Below are 25,432 nucleotides of genomic sequence, written 5' to 3'. Positions count from 1 at the left end.
TACTATATATATAAACCTTGAAATTATACAAATACGCTGATAACATGTTATTCTAAAACTCAAGAAAAGATTTCTTTTCTTTGGTTTTGGATTTTTTTTTTCTCTAGTTTTTTGTTGTTTGTTGTTCTCTTTTTATCTGTACTTGTTCTTTTTAATTCGTGATTTATAAACTTCTATATAAAAACAATTATCAAGAAAGGATTTTTTTTATAAGGTTAAATTAATATATAAATTATTTTAATATTAAAAAAATAAACTCTGTTTGACTCATTTGAGGAGAATATAATCATAAATTAACCCCCCTTTTTTTTATCAATATACATCTCTTGCCGTTAGTTATCGAAAAATACATTATCAAAATATAACTTAAATAAACTCATGATTATAATGTAAATTAAATATATATATATATATATATATATATAACTTTTGAGTAGAATATATAAAATAATTCCAACTTTTAGAGGGGGTGATCTGTTATTTAAAAAAAAAATTACAATTTGTCCAGTATAGAAATAGGGCAGAATCTTCGGAAATGTCTAGACAGTCAAATATTTGATACAAATAAAATAAAGTTTCTAAACATAAATTAGTCACCATTTGAACATAATTTAATCACCGTTTAAAGCACTAATTTTATCTTCCAGAAAGAATATCTAGGTCAAGGGAACAAGAAAAAGTAGACTTTTCTTGTTGATTAATTAATCAGTTTGGTTTTTCTTTTCTTTTCTTTTTATTTGCGAACCACGTCATGAGGCATTACATGTTTGCTTTTCTTAAATTTTAATCTCATTCCTGCTCTGCACTGTTTGAGAGGTTTAGATGGTTTTTTCCGTTTTATTTTTGGAAATAAGCACCAAAATAAAATTATTTGTTTTTATTATTTTTCAAAATACACATTTTGAATTTTCTGAACTTCAATTTTTTTTATTTATTATAGAAATTTCATTTTTGAGCAGATAAATAATAATAATGATCACATAGGAGAAAATATTCAAGAATTTTTCTTAAAAAAAATGATCTGTCATGATGTGCATTGGTACATGATCCCAAGAGTTTTTATTTTTATTTTCTTAGAATATGTGATTTTAAAATTATAAAATTATTATATCAATTGTGTGTCTAAGTATCGAAGGAGTAGCTCCACGTATATGTATATGCATATTTCTAATATAATTTGTTTATTTTATTAAAAAAATATATATTATTCATGCACTTTAAAGCTTTCAGTTTAATATGAATTCCATCTGATATGATAAATAATCAATCTAATTTACATTTATAATTTCATTTCTCTTTTTTCTAAAAATTAAGACATTTTATTGCCTTTAAAGTTTCACTTAAATCACACTCCAAGTTACCTGTTTTTCAAAAATTCAACATGTGCGCAAAGGAATCAAATAGTACAATCATTCAAGACAATGTTCTCTCATAATTCCTTATTTTTATGTGGAGCAAAAGACAAAAGTGTTAAATTATTTAATAAGTTGGCAAATACAAATAAAAGAAGCGTATCTTGTGTTTTTTTTTCCCCTAGAAAGACAACAAACACTTACGCAACATGGAATTAATACTTCACACATGTTTATCATGATTTAGTGGATTCATATAATAAGTTCAAACTTTAAATGACTATAAAATGGTATGCAAAGTAAATCTCTTTATGCGTATTTAAATTCTCCCAAATTTTTTCTCTTCCAAAACTCTTTTATGACGATATTCGATTTCTACAGTTTTTTCTCCTAAAAACTCTTTTATGTGATATTCGAATTCTCCTGAATTTTTTCTCTTCCAAAACTCTTTATGCGATATTCGAATTCTCACGATTTTTTCTCCTCCAAAACTCTTTATGTGATATTCGAATTCTCCCCAATTTTTTCTCTTCCAAAACTCTTTATGCTATATTCGAATTCTCTCTGATTTTTTTTATGTGATATTCGAATTTTCCCCAATTTTTTCTCTTCCAAAACTTTTTATGCTATATTTGAATTCTCCCTGATTTTTTCTCCTCCAAAACTCTTTATATGATATTCGTTTTCTCCCCAATTTTTTCTCCTCCGAAAGACTATAAAATATTACGACTAATTATCCAAACTTGATGATGGCTTTGGCTCTTGTGGTCCCTCTCTCAAGTTAGTCCTAACAAAAATTATTCTATGATTTCTATTTAAGAGTTTGGTCTAATGCCATTATCCACTAATTAATGTAAATCTTATTACAAAAAATTAACTTCAAAAGGAATAATGGAATATATTTTGTGGGATGCTAATCTTAGAGAATCAATTCAGCACACAAAAGATTCCTGTTCTTCTCTGTAGCTAGGAAGAGTCCTTATCCATTAAAACTACTGTTCTTGTTTTTATTATACCAAACTGATGTGATTATTATTATTGGGAGATTGTAGCATGGAAATAAAGAAGCAATGGAGAACAATGCATTACATCCTCTAAATTGAATTCAAATAAAATCAATTAATTTAAGTTTTATTAGAATATAGTGTTAAACTTATGTGTGTATTGTGGTTGTGTGATGGTTTATTTACCAACTCATTAGGATATAAAAAATTCTCTGTAATTGCAATTCTTTATAAATACATTAATATATAATTAATAAAAACATTAATTACTTGCATCATTCGTGCTCCTCAACACATATCTATTTTTTTCAATAAGAGAATTTAAAATTTAAAGATTTGATCTCCATCGTCAAACAAAAATAAAATAAAATAAAAATAAAAATAAAATTCTTGGAATCTTACATAAAATATTTTGACAAAATAACGTGATAGATTTCGTTCTTTAATTATAGATTAAATTTCATTCTTTCATATTTTGTTTGTCTTTCTTGTTGAATAAATTAATGATTTATTTATTCTTTATAAAAATAAAATAAAATTTTTAGGATCTTACATAAACTATTTTGGCAAAATGACGTGATAGATTTCTCACACAAATTAATTTCAAGATCTAATTTTATTCCGTTCTTTAATTATAGATTATGATTTCATTTTTTTATATATTTTTTTTACCTTGCTTGTTGAATAAATTAATGATTTAAACATTCTTATTAAAAAAAATTTATTTTGTTGCATTTTTTAATCTAATAATCAAAATTATATATATGTATATATATATATATATATATACATATAACTTAATGTAATTAATAATTTAGAAAATAATAACATTCTATTATTTTTTTTTTGTTGAATAAAATTCTATTATTCTTTTTATATACTTTTCTCTATATATTTATATTTATTTATTTTCATATTTTTCTGCATTTTCAAATTTACCAAATATAAGCCAAAGCAGAATCCTCCTCCTTTTTTTGAAGAAGAACAGATAAAAAGATACACAGAGCCATAATAAAACACAAGTTAAAGGCTCTAAAATCTAAATCAATAACGAACTGGAAGGACTTTAGGAAGCGTTGTGGCATGAGATGAAATTGGAACAGTTTGCAACTTGCAATCAATCAATTGATGAACATCAGCCATTGTTGAAACCTTGTTAATTAGTTCCAAAATCACTCTTTCTTGCTCTTCAAAATCACTCCATTCATGAACCTCAGCTTTCACCAAATCCTTGTTCTCACAAATGAGTTCCCAAACTGGAAAATTCAACCTTGGCATCACAAAATCAGTTTCACTTAGTTTCAAACTTGGGCAAAAGTCTCCTTTTCCATCACCCAAATAAATTATCCCTCTTCTTCCCTTTCTCCATTATTTCTGCTTTAATCCTTTCTATTATTAATCCCTGCATGAAATTAAATAATTCTTCAAAACATGCAACACATTAATTGATACAAAGAAACTGCATGAACAATGAGTACATACATAATACATACATATATATATATATATATACAAACCTTGCACATGTTGGGAGGACAGAGAGGGTGGAGAGGGCAGCAATGAGAGAATGAATTGGAGGTAAATTCATGGTAAGGGAGTATTCTTAAACTTCCCTTCATCATCAACAAACCCTGGGTTTGTGTTAATCTCAGAGAAGTAATTCAAGAGTCCATTGTGTTCCAATATTGTTTCAATGAAGAACTTGTTAGCATCACTCACAATCCTCAACTCACACCTAAACATAACCATAAACAACCATTCAATCTTTATTATTTCAACAGTAATAATACTATTACAATAAAAATGTAAAAACATACATACCCTAGAGCATAAACAGACTTGATTGTAGAGATAGTGCTAGGATGCAAAGGAGCTGTTCTAAGAACCTCTGCTATATCTTCAATAGTATATCCTTGTCTATGAAGTTCCTCCATTACTCTATCCTGAAAAATTAATAATATAAAAATTAATAAATGACAACAGGACAAAAATATATATATATATATATATATATGTAAATGTATATATATAGATAGAAAGAAACTAACCATGGCAGAGTTCCAAGGGAGAGAAAGAAGAAGATGATCAAAGAGTTTGGTAGCACCAAGATGATCAATGACCCAATTATCACTGTCACAATCAATGATGGTTTTATCAAAATCAAAAACAAGAACAGTTGTGGTAGCCATTGAAAGAGGTTGAATTGTTTTGAGAAGAAGAAAGAGAAAGATAAGGTGGTGGTTTTGGTTATATTTTGTTTGGTGTTAAAGAGAAGGAGAGAAGGGAAATTTATAGGGTGGAGGTTTGAGAAGATGCCAAAGAATATTATTTTTTTAAGAGAGAGAGAAAAAGTATAGAAGAAAAATTTTGGTTTTGGTTTGGTTTGGTTTGGTTTGGTTTGATTAGAACTTGGATTGGTTTTGAAGGTCAAGTGAAAATGGGAATCAGAGAGGAATATTCTGGTTGTTGTGGCGGGAAAGTGCGGGTTTCCACGTCTCGTTGTTGAGTCGGTGGGGAATATTCCAGTGGAGATTCCCCAACTACTACGTTTTCTTCTAGGCCTGCCTTTCTTGACACATAAATTATTATTATTATTATTGTTACTTTTTCTTTTGGAAAAAATATATGATCCCAAAATTTGGGGATGGGTTGAAGGAGGTATGGTTTGATAAATGATGGTTGATTTTAATATTAAAATTTGAAAAATTAAAAATAAGCTTCCTTGAATTTATAAGAAAGTAGAAATCATAAGAAAAATTTAAAAAAATTGACGTTCTTTTATTACATTTTTCTCTCAAATTTTAATATTGAATAAAAGAATGAAGATAATAAAATAACTTTTTAAAACATTTTAGTTGATGTTTTTTTAAGATTATTATTATTATTATTATTATTATTATTTTTTTTGAGGGAAAGAGCTATGTGAGCTATATTATTAAAAACAAAGAAACAATAGAATTAGTTCAAGATACAGACCAGAGCCAAAGGCTCAAATAAAATAAAAAACAGAACCAAACCTGAAACCTAATGCAAAAACAAAACAACAAAACAAATGCACAAAAACAAAAACAAAAACAAAACATTACAAACCAACACCAGACCTAGAAAATTGCTTCATAAGCCAATAGGGGAGGTCCCTGCCTTGAAAGAATAGGGTCAAGTCATGAGAGTTTAGCCCATGGAGGGCAAGACAAGAAGCATCAACTAACCAAATCAGGTGGAATGAGATGAATGGTCGGCTGGCCAAGACCAAGAGCATAATCGGATATGCTGGAAAATAAAGGTTTGTTTCTCCACTCATGATGGGAGCTACCATCCTTGATTGCACAATGCAGATCAGCACTGGCCAAGAATATCGTCTTAATAGGAATATCCGACGCGAAAATACTACCCAGAGCAATAATCATAGTTAAGGCTTCAGCTTCAAGGACCGAATCTGCCAAAGTCGTGCAACAGCCAGCACAAACCATCTGAGAGTTGAAGTCTATAACATAAAAGCCTGAACCAAACACACCAGCCTCACCAGAACCCACAGAGCGAACAAAGAGAAAATGAGCGTCAGAGAAAACAAAGTTGTTCAAAATAAGTTTTTTACCAAGTTGAGAAGAAAAAAAGATGAAAATACTCCATGACATGGTGGATGGCTCTGATAGGGATGTGCTGAAGATCAGGAGCTTCATTTCTAAAGATAAGATTGCATCTGGCCTTCCATAAGAATCAAGAGGCAGTGGCAATGACCGATTGATCATGTTTATCAAAATCAGGATTGAAAGGACAAAGCCAGTTGCTCGTAGAGAAACCATCCCGAAAAATAACGCGCTTACCAATAAGAAGGCTAACAGAACTCCAAAGAGATAGGGCCTTAGGACAAGTATGAAAGAGATGCTCAATAGTTTCATAATCAAGATTACAAAATCTGCAAAGGGTTTGAGGACCAAGATTCAATCTGTATAGATAATCATAAGTTTTAATGCCATTGTGAAGGAGAAACCATAAAAAATGTTTAGGTCTAGGTGCAATACTAAGACGCCAGATATTCCCCCAGCCATTCCACTGATCAGCACAACCTGCAGATCTATTAAAATGAGCATAGACCATAGAAGATAGCTTATGATTCCTGGATTTGGGAAACCAAACCCAACGATTATCACTGAAACCACAAAGCTTATCAGTGGAGAGATAATCAAAATTAAGCAACTCACCAAACACATCATGTAATAGGGAAAGATTATAGCAACTGCCCTGAATAAAGCTAGACAAACTCATAGAATCAAGATTGATGTCCATATTCAGATAAGTTGGTTTAAAACCCAAGGGAACCTCGAAGTACCAAGGATGATACCAAAAATCTATAAAATCAGAATTACAATGATGAAGCCAAAGCTGAGGTTTAATGATATTAGCATTATGGCACAGACCTCTAAAAAACCAAGAGCAATTGGCCGAAATGGAATCAGTCCAAAAGTTAAGAGTACCATATTTATGAAGAAGGATATCTACCCAGATGGCATCATGATGATTTAAATATCTGAGAGTATTCTTGGACATCAACAAAATTTTAGAGGTATGCATATTACTAATCGAGAGACCCCCCCCCCTCAGGACAGCTAAGCGTAATATCTGTCCAGTTAACTGAATTCATGCCTTTTCTATTACCACCCTTAGACCAGAATAATGACCTAGTAGCCTTAGAGATCCCATCTAAAATCGAATCAGGAACAGGATAAACAGACAGGTAATACACAGGTGTGGACATCAAAACAAAGTTGATAAGAATAGTTTTACCAGCCATGGAAATGTTGGAATGGCGCCAAAAAGAAAGGATTTTCTCAGTTTTATCGAGCAACTTAGAGAAATGAGAAAGAGCAAGTCTTTTAGGAGATATAGAAATGCCAAGATAATTCAGAGGAAAAGAACCATGTTGAAACCAAGAATTCTACAAATGTTGGACTGCGGTCTACAATAAATCTAGAGGAAAAATAAATAGCAGACTTAGCATTGTTAGCTCTCTGACCAGTAAGCCTGTCATAAATGGAAAGACATAAATTGATATAATGAGCAGATTTCCTATTCACTTGAGTAATAAGAATCACATCATCAGCATACATTAAATGATAAAAATTATTGCTAAGAGCAGAGTTGAAGCCCAAAATCAAATTCTGTCTCATGGCAAAATTCAAAAGAGCAGTAAGATTCTGTGCCACGAGAATAAAAAGATAGGAAGATAAGGGGTCTCCTTGCCGAAGCCCTCTAGAAGATTTAAACCAAGAAGATGGCTGCTTGTTAATAAGGAGAGAAAAAGAAGTAGAACAAATACAGGTTTGAATCCAAGAAATCCATCTACTAGGGAAATTCATCCGACTAAGAGTGGCAAGAATTGCATTCCAACTCAGCGAATCATAGGCTTTTTCAATGTCCGACTTTGCTAACATCATAGGGGGGCTATTAAAATCTTGATCCATAGAATGAACTACCTCCTGTAAGGCAATAATGTTATCCGAGGGGCTACAATCAGAAACAAAGCCACATTGCTCGCGACCAATAATCTTAGGAAGCACAACTTTAAGATGATTAGCAAGAATTTTAGAAATAATTTTATAACACATTACACAAGGAGATAGGCCGATAATCAGAGACAAGCTTAGGATTGGGTTTTTTGGGAATAAATGTAATAAAGGTCCGGCCCCAAGAATTAGGGAGAACAGAATTATTGAAAAAATAAGAGACAACATCAAAAAGAGAATCACACATATCATTTCTGGAAAAAAACAATAAAATTCTAAATTAAAGCCATCGGGACCGGGGCTCTTACCAGAAGGGAGAGACTTAAGAGTAGAGAAGACTTCCTGCTTAGTAACCTCCCTGATCAAGGACTCCCCATCGACAGAAGAAATGACAGGAAGGTCATTAGAAAAAGCCTGGAAGATATCAAGGACCGAGCTGTCTGAAGGCTCAGACCAGAGATTAGCATAAAAGTTACAAAAAACAATTTCAATATCCTTCTGAGCAGTAAAACAAATTCCATTAGTATCAGTAATAAAAGGAATAGAAATTTGATGATTACAAGAACGAATAAGATTATGAAAAAAACTAGTATTTTGATCACCACAAAGGACCCACATATGTCTGGCTCGCTGAGCCCATTTAGAAGAATTTTGGCGATAGAGAGCGGCAAGCTTATTATAAAGAGGAGAAAGGAGATTATTCGAGTCAAAAGCATTACCATTCAGAGAATCCAGAGCCCCGACCTCCAAAATATCTTGCTCAGCTTTAATAATACTAGACTCAATGGAATTCAAGCCAGAACGCTTCCAAGAAATAAGGTTAGCCTCAGTATGGGAAAGTAAATGAACAAAAGCATGCATGGGGCTAGTATGAGACCAAAAGTTCCAAGCCTCTCTAACAGCAGAGTGACAACCAATGTAGTCGAGCCAGTAATTATCAAAATGAAACACTTTTTTATTAACAGAAGCACGAGGGGAAAGGGTGAGGAAAAGAGGGGCATGATCAGAAAAAAGGCGAGGAAGATGCTTGATAAAATAATTACCAAGATAAAAGGTGCAACACAAATTGAGCAAACACCTGTCCAAGCGAGCCCATTTTCTAGCAACACCCTGTTGATTGTTACACCAGGTAAAACTATAACCTGTGAAATTAACATCCATAAGGTTATTAAGAGTAATAAAATCAGAAAACAACCGGGCCTTACGTCGATAATAATTGGTAGAGCTACCCTGAAATTCATTCAAAGAAGCAATGGCATTAAAATCACCAATGAGAATCCAAGGTAAGTTTAGGGCGGCAATACAAGAAAGCTCAAACCACACAGAGGACTGAACTTGAATATGGGAAGAGTTATAAACTGTAGAAAGGATCCAAGACTCATTATTATCATTAGTAACCACCAGATGTAAAACGTACCTGGACTTGGCAAGAGGGGTAACCTTCCCCAAATGCCTTTGCCAGATAACAATTATACCACTTGAGTAGCCATCAGTAGCAATGGCGGCCCAAGCCCAACTGTGGCTCAACTTGGAGCAGAAGAGATCGAGTCTACCATTATCGGCCCGAGTTTCAATGAGATAGATGACGAGCGAATTGAGGCTTTTCATCATATGCTTGATACGAGACGAGGTATTCCGCCCGGAGATCCCCCTATAGTTACAGCAGAGTATTTTATAAGTATTATCAATCATGAAAATAATAAGGTAAAGGGAACAAACACGCTGAAGAAAACAGAGCCTAAGAAAGAGTAAGAACTCCAACAGAAAGAAAGCTAAAACCCTAGACGACATCCTCTCCACTGTCCAATCTCCCCTTCTTGTTGGAAGGAGAAATAGATGGTGGAACACGTCTGGCTAGGACCTCCTTACGAACACCAGACTGAAACTGGTCCAACGTCATCATATCATCGGGATCATCAAACTCAGACATTACACTGTCTCCATTGTCCCCCTTCGAGTCGTCATCCCCGGAGTCACTCATAGACTGATCCGAATTACCGATCGAAGAAGAAGTGTACAGAAGCTCCATTTAACCTGCGCAACAACTACATCATGAGAGCAGTTATCAAGAATAGACCCTGGTCCATCTCCCAACTTTTTAGAAACTCTAAGAGTAGGAAAGGAGATTGAGGTTTGTGAAGGTGGAAGAGTCTTCTCCTTGGGACTCAAAGAAGTGTGGGAACTCAGGCCAGGTCTCGAGGGGGAAGATCACCATGCTTAGAAACAGACAACGAAAGGGCGTGGAGAGTCCCAATGTCAGGAGCAGTGGGAAAGGTCAAATCAGGAGCAGGCCCCGCCGTCTGCACAGTGAGAATGTCAGAGGCTCGAGACCGATTACCAATGTGACCACCCTTGCCACGAAAGAGAGTACTGCCACGTGGCAACCGGAGAGGATCCGATTGAGTTTGAACGTTGGGAGAAACATTAGACGGTGTTGTAGAGGACGCATGCGTTGCACGTGATGCCGGTCTCCCAGCACCACCACCAATACTACCGCGGCCTCCACCTCGCCCTCTCTGTCGAGTAACGAGCATCCAAGGGCCGAAGTTAGAGACATCATCTCCTGCACAAGGGACATTAGGGACAGGGGTCGGATGATCGAGCATTGCCTCCATGCCATCGTCCAGGGTCTCCATAGCTACTCTTGCCTCCAACCAATTCTGATCAAGAGGGACCTGAGACGGGGGTGACGAAGAGTAGCTATGAACCACTGAACTTCGGCGGCTGCAATTATTCGAACCATGGCCGGCCATGCCACAGAGATAACAGAAGATAGGAAGCTTCTCATACAGGATAACAATGAAGACACGATGATCATCATCACCAACCCAGAACCCTTGCTTCAAAGGCTTGCTTATATCAATCTCAACACAAATACGAGCAAATTTAGACCTAGATAGAGAAGACATATAATCATCTATCTTCAACAAACGCCCCAAGGAAGAAGAGATGGTTTCCAGGGACTCCCCGTCCCAGAACTCTACAGGGAGATTGTGCAGCTACACCCAAACCACAATAGTAGAGAGCTTGGCAAAGGCCGGCTCAAAAAAAGGCTTCCAGGGGACAAGTTGGAGGGTAGCTCCATTGACTGTCCAGGGACCATCATACATGAGCTTTTGAGAAATTTCAAATGATTCACAACGAAAGAGTAAATAACCATTTGGCAAATCAGAGATAGAAATTTCTCCAAGCTCATTATATCTAGACTAGAGCAAAGGTTTGATTTGGTCGAATGACGGGGGTTTTCCGAAGAACTTGCCAATCAGCGAGTGTTGAAATTGAAGATAAGCTTTAGCCATGGCATCCCTATCAAAGAGGATGAAGTCAGATGTAGACGCCTTCAGTCTGCGCAAAATGGAGCCATCGATGAGCGGCGGAGAGTTTGGTGGACGATTCTTAACTGCTGCCGCGATCTCCGCCCAAGAGGGAGGACCCGGTGGAGCTAGTCCCCCGCTTGCCATGGCAAGGGCGGAGGAAGTGGAGGTGGGAAACAGAAGAAAAGAGCGCAGGAACACAGGAACGCGGAGAAGAGAACAGATATCACGTCATTTATCATTATTCATTTTTTACCCACTGGTTTTGTATGAGTTACTGGCTCTAAAATAGTTGAGGTGAGGAGGTTTTGAAAACCCTATAAAAAAAATAAACATGTCCTATATCATGTTTATTATATACATAATGATTCAATTTAAAATTACTTTTTTTTTTATGTCAAACTAAAATATATTTATTAAAGCTCAAACTTTATAAAAAAACAAAGAAAAAAGCTATATACAAAATACTCCTTCTGTTACTTTTCACTTGTCAAATTTACCTACTTTACACCCATTAAGAAAATTGGTTGAAGTTACTTGACAATTTAAATTTTATAAAAAAATTCATTATTGTCCAAAACTACACCTATTTAAACTTCACTATATGATTTAATGCTTAATTGATTGTGATTTATTGAAAATTGTACAAGTACATTAAATTAAATGGTAAATTTGGAAAAAATTATTTAATGTTACATAAAATTTCCAGTGGCAAGTTAAAAGAAACGGATGAAATAACTCCCACACATTGGAAATCATGAGGAAATGACAACCCAATCATATCATACCTCAATCTCCACTGCATCCCCATTGGCCATTCCGACACATCTCGTTTCTGTAACCAATAACCAACCAATGAGAATCCGCAATTTCAACATCCACTTTGTTACCCGGAGCCAACCCATGAGTAAAGCACTCCACAATCAATCAATAAAATGACAAACAACCCACCGCACCCCAACAACCAATCAAACACATTGCTTTTGCCCAATCAATATAACAACCATTAAAACTACCTCCCCAAACTCATGACAGATAAATCACCCCATTCAAGCTTTTAGCATCCATAGTTTTCCAATTCCACCTAAATCAACCATCGAACCACATTTTTTGACAAAATATCACCAACAACCTTCTCCTTAACCACCTGGCCAAGATGCATCATTATTTTTCTAATTTGCCCAAATACATCTTCTGTAGGAATGGTATGTTGCTGAAAAACCAGATAATTCCTATTGTATAGATACTTGCAGCCATAGCAGTCTTCCTTACCCTTGCTAACAATGTCTTTCTACCAGTCTTCTTAGTAAACCAGCTCACTTCTCTAGTTTGTCCAAGGGAATGACCTTCTACCCACATAAATTTGCCCATAAAACTCTAACCCAAATATTTCTAGAAAACCCACATTTAAAAAACAAATGTCCAATGTCCTCTCTAGCAGATTTACAAAGCAAACATTCATCAGTTCTAAAAATTCCCTAATCATGCAATTTAGCTCTTGTAAGCAGTCTATTCTGCATATTCAGCCAGAAAATAAATACATGTTTTGGCACATTACTTAAAGATCAAACTAATTTTACCCAATTAGCCTCCAGCTGAGGCTTTAGTAACCAATGCATAGCACTCCCAACACTGCATTTCCCTTTTTTATCAAGCATCAATTTAAAATTACTTGCTTAAATAACTTGAGTTTATATACATCACTTAAACCAATCCTCTTTAGTTACTTGATGGATGATTTTGTTGTAATATTAAAACACAAAGGAAAGCATTATAATTTTTTTTATAGATATATTTTCACTCCCCCCCCCCTTCATTTTTCTTAAAATTATTTAATTCAGATAAAATAATACTTTTTTTTATAAAATAATTTCTAATGTTTATTAATTATGTACTTGATTTTAATAAAATTAATGGGATTATTATTATTATTAGGAAAATTACTGTTCACCCATCGTAATTTTAAAAGCTTCCCAAAAACCCACTCCTACTTTTACACACCTCGAACAACCCTTCCGTTAGTGTTTAACTTCCCTTTTACCCCTTACCGTTCATTTCAAATGGGTCCATGTTGTGAAATCCCATTTTTGCCCTTGGAAATGGTGGGAAAAAAGCGCCAAATCACATCATGTCCAACTTTTTTCAAGGGCTTTCTGTTTGGTTTTTGATAGATAATGCCTAGAAGTTGCATTACATCTTGTTCTTCTCCTCATTTCTCCTCATTTGGTTTGTTCGACTTCAGTTCTGCCGGTTTCGTAATACGGTGAGAATCTCTTCGTTGCTATCATTTTGACCATTCTGCGGGTGTTTATTATGGAGGGTTTTTGTGGTAATGATAGATGTAAATCTGTTTTAGGAAACCAGTCTGGGTGAAGTTTATCATACCCGAAATATATAAATCGGTTTCTCCAACAGAAAATGAAGTTGATTTCCATCGGATTGGTCAAGTGCACTCCATCTTCAAATGAGCTGTAGTCGATTTTGTAGTCGAGACAGACGATGTGCCATTGTCGAATCCTAACTGAAAACGAGTTCATTTCGTTGTAAAGTTCTTCTCGTTTATGGTAGTTCTTCTCGTTTATAGTTATCTAGTTGTATATTTTAAATACTGTTTAACTCTTTGCTATTCTCTGTTTAAATATATTACATATTTGTTTAATAATTATCGTCTTCGTTTAAATTTATCTTTACCTGTTTAACTATTTATATTAACGTGTAAATTCTCAAAGTCTCTGCGTAAAGTATTGATCTTTTTCGTTTGAACTGAAGTGTTGGCTGGTGGCAGGTGGCAGGTGGTAGGTGAAAAGGTTATGGTATCCCGTGCATAAGAATTAATGACGGCATTAATTCTTGTGCACGGTAACATAAATATCCAAACACCCGTTCATTGTGATCGACCAATCTCGGTCCCACTCGTGTTTCCCCTTTTTTTCTCGGATATGAAGCGTCAACCCGCTGCATGGACTTCACACCATAAATGACAAGGAAGAACCCTTCCCATGGACAACCACTCCTCGCCGTCCGTCGCTGCCCTCCTCCTCCTCATCTGCTTCTTGTGTATGATATTCACTGGAGTCAGATGAAAATTTGAAGATCATCTTTATCTTAAAGGATGTCTCATGATCCTCCCTCATCTCGAGAATCAATCAGCAGTAATCACGCAACAAGTTAAACTATCTTTTCTTACCCAAGTCGAAAATTCCCGCGATAATCGCTTAAATGCAGAGGATTCTCCAAACGTGGACGACGGGCAAGCAATTAAGCTGGGCATTTAGACTTGGGCAAGAAAAAAAGAAAGTTTTTTTACTTATTGCTTGATTGCGGAGGATTCTCTAGAGGAGGAAGATCATGAAACATCCTTTAAAGCGGAGTTGATATTTATCACTTGAGAATCGTTCTTACCCTTTAAGAATTTTTTTCGTCAGACTGTACAAATATTACTTTCGTGTTTAACTCTCGTGATCTTCGCTAAGTCGCACCATACACACATTGATTAATAGACGTTTTTATGAATGTGTTTGCTTAACCTTTTTTAACGTGTTGAGTTCTACGTTGTGCAGATTCAAGTTGATGCGCATGTTATGCAACCGCCGTGAGCATTCGAATGTACAGATACTTGGTGAGTCAAACCGAAATCTTAATAGACGAACGAGGGTCGACTCGCGAGTGTCTGAGGTTCGAGAAGACGTTGTAAATGTTGTAAATGTTGTAAATGTTTTATTTTAAATGAAATAAGCTTATTTGAGTGTGAACTTCTGATATTTAATCAGATTCTCCATTGTAAACGTTCAAATATTTTAAACAAACAAACTTATTTGAGTGTCAACTTGTGATAACTTGTGAAATTTAAACACAGACATAGTAAAAACAATTTGAGAAACAAAAACGGCATTGCAAACAAAACAAATGTTAAACAATAATTGATTTACTCTTTAAACAGTGACAACGGTGTTTAAGCAAATACATAAAGATGTTTAAACAGTGACCCAGGAGGTACGCAGGATGTTTAAACAAAACAAAATGTTAAACAATAATTGATTTACTCTTCAACGCGATGTCAGTGAAAGCAGTCAATTTAAACAATAACATATATTTTAAAACAATTAAATCACTATATTTAAACGGTTTACATGTTATTTAAATGATATAGAATTTATTTAAACAATTAACCGTTAGTTTAAACACTATATGTATCGGTTTAAACATAAAAAGCTTGACGTTTAAACAAAGACTCATGATAAGGTGAGAACTTTCCTTCGAGCGATGACAATATAGCTTCCTCGCGACAGTGACATATATTTCCTTTTTTGCACTTGGGATAGAGGAAAAAATAACGCCCAATCACATCACGTTTAGTCTAACCTTTATGCATACAATCGCAGCACTTTTTTTGTTTGCCTTTCGATGCATTGCTTTGTTCTTTACATCTTCTTCTTCTTCTTCTTCTTCTTCTTTTTGTTCTTTTTTTCATTTGGTTTGTACAATTTGGTATTCGGCCGATATACTATGGAGAGTTTTTGTGGTATTGCTAGATACAACGGGGAGGGAAGAGTGCTAATGTTCACTGCTCAGACTTCTTGGGAGTTGGTGTTAGCTGAGATATGTGAGCGATGGGGTCTCAAAGTTTCCCTTGTCAGGGTGAAGGTTATCACACCGGATGGATATAAAACGGTTTGTCCAATAGAAAACGATGTTGATTTCCAGCGGATGTGTCACGTGCACTCCATCTTCAAATGCGCTGTAGTTGATTTTTGTTTGTCGAGAGCATACAATGTGCCATTGTCGAATCCTAATGAAAACGAGTTTTTTTCTCGTTGTAAGTTCCTTCTCTTTTATTTGATCCAACTTGTATGGGTTCATTATTGTTTAAGTATGTCATCACCCGGTTAAAAATCTTGTACTATTCGCTTTAAGTTCATTGTTCACTCGTTTAACTATTTAATTTAACGCTTTACATGTTTACTTTTATCACTTAAACAAAGATATTCTCTCGCTTAAAATATTGATCTTTTCATTTAACTAAAGTGTCTGGCAGGGAATTCGGGATTCTCGCGAGCGCCCCGCTCAACCCCGTGATGACCCTCGACGTGTGGGATGCCTTCCTTCCTCGCCGATCATTCTCAAGCGTCGTTTTTGGATATCGGACAACGCTTTTGACTGTGTTGAACATTTCAGTGGACGTATCAAATTTTTGCAATCAAACGGAATTTTTAACTTCAAATTCATAAAGAACGAAAAACAACGGGCGATCGTGGAATGCGCCGCCAATGGTTGTCATCAGGGCGCCTCACGCATCAAAAGAGTATAATAAAAATACTTTCAAAATCAAGACAATGAACCCGTCACACACTTGCGGTGGTGGAATAGGTTCGGCGTCACATCCGAAAGCGCCCAAAAATGGGTAAGCGCATCGAGTGATTCGAAGCTCAAGGACCGCCCTTGTACAAGACCATCGACATTCAGAAGGACATGTTGCGGGAACATGGTGTCCATATACCATACAAGCAGGCTTGGTTGGGAAAAGAGCATGCCCGGGACATCTCCAGCTAGAATTTGTTGCCGTAGCTTCTCATCGAAAAGTAATTGCTCGATAAACCTCATGACATGGACGGCGCAATCGACGCTTCCTTGTTTTTGGCGTGGGGTTTCCATGTCGTGAACGAGTGGGTACTTTGTGGTCGCCGACTCGCCGAACTCCATATCGACACAATTGTCGAATAGATTCCGCTGTCAAGATATGCAAGTTGAGATTGGAATACCGATTAAATACCAAACACTATTAATCAGACATAATTAAAGAACTTACCATGTCCAACGCGTCTTTATCGTACCCCACGCATGAAGAACAATGTCTGTATTCTTGTTTATCATTGTCAAGGACGACGACATGGAAGTGGTCATTCATGATTATCGGGAGGATGACAATTTGAACTTCATGCAAGTTGCGCACAGCATCTCCAATCATAACCATAGTGGTTTCATGTGCGTCGTCTTGCTTTGACATAAACAGCGCAAGCGGTCTTATGATGGAGGCGCGCTTCTTGTAAGGATATGGCACTTTGCTCAGCGACTTTTGTATTATGCAAACGAAAGCGTGTTTAATTTGTCCCGTGTGTTGCTGACAGCATCATTCTTCCACACAACAGTACTGAGGTTAAACGATAACAGATATAATTAGACCATATTGCAAATATTTAAATGATATTATCAATTTTCAAATGATATTATAAATAATTAAACGTTAAATAGATAAATTAAATGATAATATATAAACATTTGAAGTTACCTGTCCATAGGGCAGTTGAGGAAGATCTTCATCAACTCCTCGCCGTGATTTGTTAAGACGCCGATCGACCAACCCATTTTTTTCTTTTTTTCGAACAAAGACTTTCCGAGCCGCCTCGTCCCCATTGTTGATCGGGCCTTGATCATCACTCTCGCTGCTCGGCTCGGGGTCTTTACTGGGGCACTATCATCGAGCCTCGACGGTGTTCACCAAGACCGCAAAGATCTTCCTTCGATGCGGGGATGGCGACAAAGATCAACCGCGATACATCCTTACATGGTTGTTGTTGTTGTGAGATTGTGTCCGCTCGACGCGGGGACAACGGCGACAAAGATCAACCGCAGACACTTCCTTACATGGTTGTTGTTGCCGTGGATTGTGTTCGCTCGATCGCGGGACGACGGCGACAACATCAACCGCAGACACTTCCATACATGGTTGTTGTTGCTGTGGGATTGTGTTTGGCTTCGATGTGGGGACGACGACAACATCAACTGCAGACATACCCATACATGCTTCTTCTTGTTGTGGGATTGTGTACTCGCTCGACAAGTGATCGCCGACCACCCAGCAATGATTCAACGATCTTCTCAACCGTGGCCACTGCAAGCAAAGATCAATGGGAGTCACACCCTTAGCTTGTTCTTGTTCTTGTTCTTCGTGGATTGTGTCCATCTTTGACGCCACACTCTCGTGAGCTCGGGTTCCACCCGGTCGGGGATTTCGCTAACAAGAGAGTAAGCTGATCTTCCTCAATCGCGTCAACGACCACATCATCTACGATGTTCTCCACCGTCATGACCATGTCATCAACGGCGACAGACTCAGTAACAACATCAACCGCCGATGGTGTTGCTATTGTTTCATCGTCAGCCGGCGGTGGAGACAGAGGCAGTATTGTTCTCTTCTTTTTTGCAAGTCTCTTCGAATGTGGTCGTCTTGGAATGGCTACCCCGATGATGTCGTCGTCGTCAAATTCCAACGCCTCGTTCGTCCAGGGTGCTTCATTTCTTTGGAGGAACGGCGCAGTCGATTGTGAACGTCCCTCCAGTGCCTCAACACGAGCGACAAGCCGAGGAAACTCGGTTAACAATATCTGGCACGCCTGCATAAGAGTTGCGGTGACATCTTCGCCTAATGTCTTCGGTGGGGCTGCCACGGTCGGAGGGGCTGCCATGGTCGGGGGGACTGCCATAATCGGGGATACTGTCATTGTCGTGGTAGGGGGCTTGTTGCAATCTGGCAGGGTAGGGGATGGCTTCTCCGGCGTCGAGGAATGCGTGCACGTGGTGGGCTGGAAGTAGGAGAGCGGTGTTGAGCGCACGACGATGAGGCCGCCTCTCATTCCCGCCTCGAGCAAGTGGTTCCCGAGCAATAGCATACATCCGCTCAGCTGGCCCCAATAAATATTTTCTTCTTCAAAGATTCACTGAACTAGCTCAGAAACTAACATATGTAAACCAAACAATTTAAAGCGAAATCATTCATTTTGAAAACTATAAAAAAACTATATTTAAACAGAAGTTTTTTTATATATTTACATTATAGAATATATTTAAACGGAGAAGAAAAATATTTAAACCTTTTATGAATAAATTTTAAACTGTAAATAATAAAGTTAAACGCTAAATAATATGTTTAAACATTAAAGACTTCTGTTAAACATTATCCATGATTTATTATCTATTTTCCTTCGAGCGATGACAAGCTGGTTTCTACCGTCGCTTGCTTCCGGTCACAGCATCCTTGGGATCTTGCCAAAACAGACCTTCTTTCCCGCTCCGTCACCGTAGAAACCGGACGTTAAGCGCGATCGAACAACCCTTAATATACCCTCGTGTTGGTCTTCTTCCCAAGACATCTATCTTAGACTCGAGCGGTCGCTATGGAATGTTCTCCATAAGCCACTTATGCGTCGCTCGCGCCCTATGCGTATCCCCCATGGCGGGTAGATCATCGACATAATCAACGATCCAGCTCGAACCGAGCATGATGTATTTTGGGAGGAGGAGTATACCCATAAGGTACACCATCGAGTTTGACAAAAATTATCTTCTTCTCCCTCCGTCGAACAAGTTGCACAAGAGTGCTCTTGACGGAGTCTCCTGGCTCTCGTAGGTTTTTGATAAATACCTCCCTTCGAACGCCGAGCGGGTTTTTCTTCTTCGAAACACGATCGCATCGCCATCGCAACGCAGATCAAGAACGAGGGCCACATCTTGAGGCCCTCGAAACTCAGCAGCTTTCCTCGATCCTCGAATTTATCGTGCGACCATCGCATCTTTGCAATAGAAAATCAAGAAGGGTCCTCTCTGGTATATAGCTCCCTAGCTCGATGAATGTCAGCAAAACGGTGTCCTTCTGATGATCTCCCAAAGGTCGAGGGGTCATGTTATCTTTCAATTCGACTAAGGTCTCCACTACCGTGTCAAATAGCATCCCCCATTAACTAGGTTGGCCGCCATAATCACAAGCCCTCGCGACAATAACAACACATTCAACACGCAGATTCACAAATGTTTAAGCTGAAATATAAGGTTTTAAACAGAACCTTCGCTCTTAAACAGAGATATAATTGTTAAAACGTAGACCTAGTTTATTAAACGTAGACAACAATACTTAAACAGAGACAACAAAATTTAAATTGTAAAATCTCATTTCTTAAATGTAAACCTCATTTGTAAAACTGCAACCATATTAAATGAAAGGGGAAATGTACATTATAAATATTACACAAATCATAACAATCGAAAAAAACTATTTCGATAGTGTATACAGCATCGAAAAATGCAAAACAAAACAAAACCCCTAGCCGAGAAATCCCCTCGCAGACTAACAAAACCCCAAACTGAGAAATCCCCCTCAGACTTCAATATCTTCCAACAAAAAAACAGAGCACAAAACAAAAATCGAAAAAAATCTTTCTTTGTAATAGAATAGTTAACATAAAACCATACTCAATACCTTAGATTGCAAACTGATGAAATGCCAACTACTTGCGCGGACTTCTCCTTCGAGATACCGGTGGAAAGGGAAAAAGTCAGAATTACAGAGACAATTTCGAGACGACTGAAATGGAAAAGTCAAGACGCGAGTCGAGAAAAATAAGTAAACGGCTCCAAGAATTGCCTTTTTGGGGTTACTTTACTGAAACCCCCAACTTCCTCTCAAATCGCCGAAATAGCTGCAGCCACGACTCCCCATGCAAGGGCATTTTTGTCCATAAAATTTGAAAATCACTCCGTTGACATCCGTTACATGCTTTGGGGTTTGAAAAACATAGAGTTTAAAAGGAAGGGGTTTTTAGGGATTGCAAAACTAACGTGGTGTTTTTGGCAATATTGCAAACTAGAGGATTTTTTTGGTAATTTCCACTTATTATTATTATTATCATCATCTAATTGAAAACAGACATCAAATTGTTTCAGAAGGTCGTTAGTCATATCTAGACTCTGCTTGATAGGAAACAGGGAGAATCCGCTAGTATCCATATGTTTTGTCTTATATTTGATAAAACAATATATAAAGCATCAACATTAATTTAATCTCCATTTAAAGTATATATTTTCTAGAAAGTAAAAACCTTGGTCAAAGCGACCGAACGAGAAGGAGACAAGAAAGTTACCTTATAACTAAAGAAAAATAATTATTTAATAGATCACACAAAAAAGGAAAAAAAAACACGCACACACTAATGGGGATGACATGGCATCAAACAATGAATGCTAATAATTCACTGTTTATTATTATTAATTTTTTTATCTTCATTAATGCACCTCTGGTTTGCAATAATCGTGGTTTTTGACTAAGTTCTTAAAAACTCTAGTCTCACGGTAAAGAAATCCATAATTTATGATAAACTAATTTATTTATTTATAATAATAACAATAAACATTGTAAAAAAAATAGACAAATTTAGAGATATGCCAAATATAGCACTATAGAAGTGCATTTATTTATTTATTTATTATTTTGAAATTTTATTACTGTAATTTTATAAATAAAAACTAGAAATAAAAAATTTAAAAAATAGTAAATATATTGAATCAAACGTGAATAACTTTCTTGGATATTTATTTATTTATTTATTTTATTTTTTTACAACATTTTATACTCAGGTTTACTGCTAGTCTAAAAGGTGCTTATATGAATAAGTGGCCTGTTATGATGTATTTTTTAAAAGTTTGTTTGATATACAAAAATTTGAAGTGGGGTAAAATACAATTTTTTTTGTTATCCATTTATTTTATAAATAAAATAAAAATATGATCTAAAAAATAATTATTTATAACTCAACTTCATAAGTTTCTTTTACCCAAAAATCATGGTACAATCATTATGTCAATTAGAAAATGATAAAAAATAAAATTATTTTTAGTTAAGATAAAATTTGTGTATTATCTATTGAATATCGAATATAAATCAAATAATCACTTATATTATAAGTCAACCTCTTGTGCTGTAATATAGTGCTTGTGCTATCCTTGTCTATGAATAAAACAATTAGTAACTATTTTATTTTTCACGTTATTTTTGGTCAATTTGTTTTTTCAATTTTCTTTTCTTCATTATTTTTTATATCCTTATCTGTTAGTGCAATCTTTTGTAACTGTTCTTTTTTAATATATTTTATAATTTATCTATTTATAAAAAATATACAAAATTAAAAAGTTTTAAAAATAAAAATCGCAAATGAATTAAAACACCTTATATATAATTTAATGATCACAACACTAAATTATAAAACAAAAACAGAAATAAATCATAAGTTAGTGATCCATATGATCTCTTCTTCAAGTATTATTATTATTATTATTATTATTTTTTTTTTTTTTGCTTTTTGGTGCAATCCCACTATTGCAACCTTTCCAAATAAATAATTGAATGAGTTTTAGTTTAGTGGGGGCTGAAGAAGCATTAATTCATCAAGGACCAAAAAGCATGGCATGCACCATCAACTCAACTGTGAAAGCATTAAAGTTTTCAATTATTTATATTTATATAATCAAATCATTGCAAAGTGTGGTCCAGAGCACAACTGCACAACTAAGTATTCCTCCCTCAGAAACAACCTGATTTTATTTAATGAGAACACATGTGGCAATATCCATTAGTATTCCTTTTATTTGTTGTGTGATATTATTATTATTATTATATTTTTTTTACTTATTCATTTTAACTAATTTAGATAAATTAAAAAAATTAATTAAAGTTTGTTTGAAATCTAAAATTTATAAAAAATTATATTAATTTTTCAAAAAAATTATTAAAATATGATTAAATTAAATGTGTAGTTCAATGTAATGTAAAGGATAAATTTTTTTAAAAAAATATTAATATTTAAAACTTTATAAAATTTTTAAATAAACAAAGTATGAAAGTAAAAAAAAAAAAGACAAAAAAAACTTTTAAAATGTGACAAATATAAAAAACCGGGACAACTATTATTTTTAATAAATATTGATAAACTATATGCCGTGACGTAGGCTACTTTTTTTAATTATAAGACGTGTTTGAACTCATAGCTTTACGTGAATTTTAAATTTTAAATATATTAATAAAACCATTATTATATAAAAATGGAAAAATTTTCCTTTTGATTTCTATATTATCTATGAATTTTTTTCGCACTTTTAATTGACAATGGAATGTACGTGCCAATATATATAACAAGTGTGATGAAAGAAAACCATTCAAATATTTATTATGATTTAATAATAGTTAAAAAAAAATAACAGAAAAGCACTTAAAAATCCCTGAAAAGTTTTCACTTTCACAATCAATCCCTCAAAGTTTGCACTTTACTTCAAGGTCCCTCTTTTATTAGGCTATTCTTTTTTAATCCATATTCCTCAAAGGTATTAAACATGGGGTTAAGGGCCAAAAATTACCTGATTACCCATGGGTGGAGAAACACAAACCCAGATGCATGAAATGACATTATTACCCTCCAAACAATAAAATACCTTTTTTGCAAAAAAAACGCCCTTAATTATTACTTTATTAATTCTCTTCATGAGTAGAATCCTTGCTTCCTCTGTAGAATCTTTTCTTCTTGTGTATATTCCCAGTGTCATGTGTAAAATTCTTGCTTCTTGTGTATAAAATGTAATTAATGTGTAGTGATTCATTTTTATGTGTATATAACTGTGTATGATATGTTGACGACATTTTTATTTGTTGTGTGTTTACTTTGCAGCTTCTTTAAACTTGTGCCACTAGCGACAAAAAAAGAATTGTTGATAAATCCATCTGGCTTTCAAGAAGCGTGTTGTTGTCACGCGTCTTTGATGTTTGCTATGTAAAAATCGCAATTCACCGAAAGCGTGCATTATATATGATGGAGGATGTCATATACGGATCGTGTCCCCAACAAAATTCCGAAGCGATAATCGTCCCTAAGATTTTTGCATGCGTTATATAGAGTAACTTCGGAAGCGCTGAGCATACCTCATACATCCCATTCCTACGCCTTCGTTACGTCACATGAATACTCATTGATGGTATGCGGAGAAAAATTATTCCCATTGCAGATGAGAAGGATGTTTTGCTGGGGATATATGAGAACGCTGCGGTGAAGGAGGTCACTCCACCTATATAGATGACTCCCTGAAAAGAGGGCTCTACTAGGTAAGACGGTGCTAACAATGAGGAGACCGATGCTACAAAAGAAGATAACATCGTCGTCGAGGTGGGGGATAAGACAGATAACAAAATGGACTTAAACGTCGCACCTACATTTGACACTTAATGTATGGTCGTAGATAATAGTATAAGTACTTTTATTTTTTCCCCTGTTTATAAGACAACATTTGTATATGAATCCGACACAAAAAAGTCATATAATGCACACGAACATGAAACTCTTAACAATAAAATAAAAATAATATGCATGAAACGTAGATAATGAAAAACTAGTATGCCCTACAAAGCCAATTTTAATTATTGTTTAATAATAAAATAGTTTTATTTCATTGCACGCATAATTATGGGTATTGTATTATTCATGCTTGATAATATATTATTGTGAGCTTGCATTATATAGATATCAAATTAATGATAAAGATCATTAAAGTGAGATATTGTTATCTATGTTCCTTGCAACCCAAAAGTTCACAACCTATGAGATAAAATATAATTTTGTATTCATTATTGGTTGTCACATCGTTGTACTACTATACGCTGATAGAGTGAGTATGTTTTAGCTACTAAAGTGGAAACTCTTAGTAACATTATGGATATTTGTAATGACAAATATCGAACTCGACCATATGTAACTTTTAGGCCAAATATTGTCATAGAACAAAAAGAGTTATTCTCATAAAGAAAAGTTCTTATTACTTAAGGATGTTATTAAATCTTATGAATAAATTATATTACTTTTGATAGTGTCAACCGTGATGCTAATTACAGTGCTATATACTGACACGCTAGGGTTATATAATAAATACATGAAGGTTTTTTAGTCATCCAAGATGGATCCATCACTCCCTATCAGACGAGAGAATATCGAGATTGTGTTTCTTATGTGTTGGATAAAAATCCGCCGCTAATTTTTTTAAAAAGTATTTTTATTATATATAAAAATATATATTATTATATATATTTTTAAATTGTTTTTATGTCCAATAGTGTAAATAAACACACATATAAGTGGAGATCGGCAGCTGCCATAGTGGTCTAATTATCCCACTTATATAGAATATTTATCGATCGAGGGACTAATATGTAAAATATTATATTGGGGGTCTCACATATGAATATCTCTAATCTTTGGATTAAATTGCAATTTGTTGATGGATAAGATTGGTGATTATAAAAATTAGTATGGACTAATTTGCTAAAAGATGTAGTGATCCAAAAGGTCCACCCTACAGTGTTCTAACCTTATCTCGAATATATACTCCTCATAAATATGTGATATGAGATTTTTTCAATAAATTAATTTGTGATTGCCATCAAAAGACTGGGC

General features: G+C 35.1%; 1 pseudogene; it reads right to left on the bottom strand.

Moving 5' to 3' along the window:
* Positions 1-3,301: 3,301 nt before the first annotated feature.
* LOC120280952 lies at positions 3,302-4,616 on the bottom strand (annotated as a pseudogene).
* Positions 4,617-25,432: the final 20,816 nt, after the last annotated feature.

Source organism: Dioscorea cayenensis, chromosome 17 (assembly GCF_009730915.1).
Source record: "Dioscorea cayenensis subsp. rotundata cultivar TDr96_F1 chromosome 17, TDr96_F1_v2_PseudoChromosome.rev07_lg8_w22 25.fasta, whole genome shotgun sequence".
NCBI classification, from domain to species: domain Eukaryota; kingdom Viridiplantae; phylum Streptophyta; class Magnoliopsida; order Dioscoreales; family Dioscoreaceae; genus Dioscorea; species Dioscorea cayenensis.
The sequence above is the reverse complement of the archived record's forward strand: the minus strand, read 5'-3'. Positions and strand labels throughout refer to the sequence as shown.